Source organism: Rutidosis leptorrhynchoides, chromosome 3 (assembly GCF_046630445.1).
Source record: "Rutidosis leptorrhynchoides isolate AG116_Rl617_1_P2 chromosome 3, CSIRO_AGI_Rlap_v1, whole genome shotgun sequence".
Lineage (NCBI taxonomy): Eukaryota > Viridiplantae > Streptophyta > Magnoliopsida > Asterales > Asteraceae > Rutidosis > Rutidosis leptorrhynchoides.
In genome coordinates, this window is record NC_092335.1 from 60,935,862 (window position 1) to 60,940,743 (window position 4,882).

Sequence of the window (4,882 nt, forward strand, 5' to 3'; positions counted from 1 at the left end):
CTTAGACCGTCGCCACGGTCAAACCAAGACGAGTTTGCTTCTGTAAATTTTACCACACTTAAGGGACTCATAGACGGAGCCATGACCACTGGTCTCACCTTAATTCAGTAAGGGTAGAGGCCGTGGTGACTGACCGAAGTCAGCCTTTGTTTTAAACGACTTTCATAAACGAGTCTTACTTGTTACCTTTTGTTTAATGATGATTGATTATGACCCTTATGACCTTAATTACGTACTTGTAAACCTTTTGAGACGACTTATTGACTTAGTGCTATTTGACTTAGGTTGAGGACGTTTGGACCGTTACTTGCACACCACTTTCCGACTACTACCTTACCATTACTACTAATCATTGTGAGTTATAGCATTCCCTTTTTACTTTAACTTATTTTGGGAACTGAGAATACATGCGGATTTTATGTTTTACATACTAGGCACGAGTACTTAAACTATATATATGTGTGGGTTATATAACGGCAGAAACATTCCCTTTAGCTCGGTAACGTTTAATCATTGGTTTTTGAACCGTGAACGCGAATCTTAGATATGGATCCATAGGGTTTGACATCCCCACTCGGGCTAGTAGCGCTAGCATTTAACGAGTGTTTAATACTTCGAGGTTATACGCACTTGCCAAGTGCACTTTAAGGGGGTACTTTAAACGTTAAGTTAGTTACCGGGTGCCCACGGTTAAGCATATACTTTTACATACTTTTGAAACGCTCGTTGTAGCACTGAAATCTCGTGGCCTACTTACATTACTGTTATACTTAAACTATAGCTCACCAACCTTTGTGTTGACCTTTTTAAGCATGTATTTTCTCAGGTGCTTGAAGTTGCTTCCGCTATCTTACTAGTCGTGCTGTAGAACCCGCTGCCTAGAGTTGTTATCGCATGACTACTTATGTTGCATTCAAACTTTTTACTTATGAACTTATGTTATGTAACGACCATTATGGTCACGTACACTTATTTAATGCTTCTACTTAGCGAAGCATACTTTTGATTTGTAAAACAATTGACGTATGTTATGACGTCACTTTTATTTATAAATGTAAACTCTGTTTTGAAAACGCATATAGTACTTAACCTTGTAATGATCCTGTTGATGATGGTCCGTACATGATGATTTAGTACGGGGCGTCACAGTGGGCTTCTAAAGTCCAATAACACTAGTAAAGGCTCAAGTTCAAATAAAAGCCCAAGTATGTATGTAATTAACAAGTAAATCCAATTAAAAGCCCAAGTAACTAACTAACAACTTTAGTTAATTAAAATGATTAATAAACTTAATCATGAATGTAAATAATATCTAAAAAATATTATTCGTGTAAGTCTCGGGTGTCACAAAGACGTTTCGGGCACTTAAAAGTCAAGTACGGGCAATCATGGCAACATGTAAATATAATAACATACATTCGTATAATCACACGTATTAATAATAATAATTATTAATAATTAACGTTGAAAAAACCAGGGTCGTTACACGCAAGGTGCCTCTTGCTCCTGCCTGCATATCATAATCAATGTTTTCTTCAGACATTTCATCAAACACCTTACGTGCACTTTTTCAACCACTCCAACTATTCCAAGCACTACTTCCTCTTCTAATGAGAATATATCTTGAACAATTTTCAATCCATTTAACATATCTTTTTGGATGTAACACGTGGAAAAACCAAAACAAAAACTAAAATCGGGTTATTTTTATGTACATGGTTCGACAATGTCGTTAAACACTTAAGGAGCAAGTAAGGTGTTTGATGAAATGTTTGAAAAAAACATTGATTATGATATGCATGCAGAAACAAGAGACACCTTGCGTCCTTGCTTCCACCGGAGAACAAGATCGCAAAGATGCACCTTGCGCCCTTGCGATTTATACGGGCAAATTGTCAAAAAAGAAATTTCTCGGTTTTGAAGCAAAAAAGTTAGAAAAAAGTGACATTTAAGGAATAATTCCTTTTATTTGTAGTCCACAACCCAATTTTTGTTAGCAGACCATATACTCTTTCTAAGACCATTTTTAACCCTGCGAGGCGTGTTGGTGTGTTGCTGGGTGGGGTTGGGTGGTTGATGAGCGTGCTGCCAGACTGCTGTGTAATGGGTGGCGTGCTGAGTGGCGTGTTGTTGGGTAGGGGTGGAGTATTTTTTATTTCTTTTTTCATTTTTCATGTATTTATTTTATTTTGTTTAATTAGTTATATTATTATTTTGAAATTATAATAACAAATTAATTTAATAAAACACGCTAAAATTAATAATAAAAATACGATTACATTAAAAAAGTCCTAAAAATAGAAAATTGCAATAAATAAAAAGACGACCTAAACTTACTTTATTTTTTAAAAAAGTCCTAAAAATTTAAACTACTGCTCGTCGTCTTCATCCGACAACTGAATTAAGTCACCGTATTCTTGGAGCAAGTTCTTCTTCATCTTAATGCAACGCTTTCTCTCTTTCGGGTTCGCGATGTTATTAATGTCCAAGTTCGACAGAAATTTTGTGGCTTCGAGTGCGGCTATTTAGACATGTCTCTTCTATTTATTCATATATATTTTTAAAAATGAAGCTTGTAAAATTAGATTTGGGTAGTCCAATGCATGAGGAATTTTTGAATGATTGCCTTATTGGTTTAATAGAAAGACACTTTCTAGCGTTTCGAATGAAGCAATTAAAATTTCGAAATGTATCTTGATTATTTTGTTTGTAGTTAATATAGTAATAGCTTGTGAATTAAACTATTATAGTTGATAGTTGATATATGTCGATATTATTTTGTGACCCCAACTATTTAAAATCATGCCTCCACTCCTGTTTTAGTAGATTAATAAATGAATTTTATCGCTTTAATAGCAAATTTTAACTGTTATAAAATTAACTTTAAAGTACTCAAGTTCGGGAAACTAGTTAGCCATGTTAATATGTTATTGTGTTATATGGCATCAAAGGAATATAAGTTATACAACATGAGAGTCATGATACAAATCATTGAGATCGTAAAATATACACTTACGTGCGTACGCCAATAAAAACAATAAATTAGTGGATTTACATACTATTCTTTAAGAAGACCACTTCAATATAGAAGAAGAGCATGAACTGTTGGAAAATAAGGTTGTAATTGATAATTCGATTGGTTCTTGAATCGTGAAATCCAAATTTCCAAATTAGTATTTGGACCCTACCAGCCTCGGCTATCACGAAATCCAAATTGGGATAAGACAAGAACGCATTCGATTGCAGGCAAGGACAATCGAATCTAAGGTATTAGAGAGAATGTATTTTCTGTGTTTTTGGATTGAAAAGCACGTAACTGATGGTACAACTCTTTGGCATTCACCTACATTTTACAAGTAACATTCTCCCCTTCACATCAACCTCATATTGTATAAAGTTATCATCACCACAAGTCAAAACTTCCCCTAATGGAACCTACAAAATATATACCCCAGAACCTAACAAAGTGCTTGTTAGGAAGAGGGGATCGCCTGGACGTTGGGAGATATAAATTTGAGAGAAAAACAACTCTATTACTCACAAGAATAGATTTACAGAGTATTACAAAACTCTTACAAAAAAAAAAACTCTCAAAACTCACACACACTCTCTAGGTTGTGATTATACTTCTCTGAGTGATTTAGGATAATTTACAACTGAGGTTTGCACCTCTATTTATAGTAAAAATTCTATGGCGGTGGAATGGTGTGAACGGAGAAGGTTGGCGGCCGTCATCGTCATCAACTTTGCTACTTCCATATGAGTTGTCAAGGTTGCCTACTTTGAATATCTAGAAGGTGGGCTTCTAGATTGTAGGCTGGAAATCTTCAATTCTCCCCCTCCAGCCGAATCCACAAACATTCCAGTTATGTTTCTGCATAACTCCAACTTCTCTCGAGTCACCACCTTTGTTAACATATCCGCAGGATTCTCCTTTGTATGGATCTTCACTAGTCTCAACAGTTGTCGATCAATTACCTCGCGTATCCAATGATAGCGAATATCAATATGTTTTGTACGGGAATGGTACATGGAGTTCTTGCTCAAATCTAGAGCACTCTGACTGTCACAATGTACCTTGTACTCCTTTTGCTTGATTCCAAATTCTTGGAGATAACGCTTTAACCACAACATTTCTTTTCCAGCTTCTGCGGCAGCAATATACTCTGCTTCAGTTGTGGATAATGCAACACACTTTTGTAGTCTTGACTGCCATGAAACAGCTCCTCCTGCAAAAGTGTAAATGAATCCTGAAGTAGATTTCCTACTATCAGGATCTCCGGCCATATCCGCATCTGTATAGCCTTCCAAGATTGGATCAGCTCCCCCGAAACAAAGACATAGATTCGTTGTACCCTTAAGATATCTGAGAATCCATTTTACTGCATTCCAATGCTCTTTCCCGGGGTTCGAGAGAAAACGACTCACCGTTCCCACTGCATGAGCAATATCGGGCCTTGTACACACCATCGCATACATCAAACTTCCAACTGCTGAAGAATATGGTACTGAAGACATCTCCCCGATCTCTTCCTTGGATGAGGGACAAGAACTCTTGCTTAACTTGAAATGGTTGGCTAATGGAATGCTAACAGGTTTGGCATTGTTCATATTGAAACGTGAAAGCACTCGTTCAATATACTTCTCTTGAGATAGCCATAACCTTTTATTCTTCCTGTCTCGGGTTATTTGCATTCCCAAAATCTGTTGAGCCTGTCCTAAGTCTTTCATGTCAAAAGACTTAGAGAGTTCCTTCTTCAGCTGGTTGATCTTCGTTGCGTCTTTCCCTACGATCAAAATATAGTCTACATATATTAGAAGAGCAACGAAATCTCCTTCAGAAAACTTTTGAATGTAGACACACTCATCTGCTGCAGTTTTC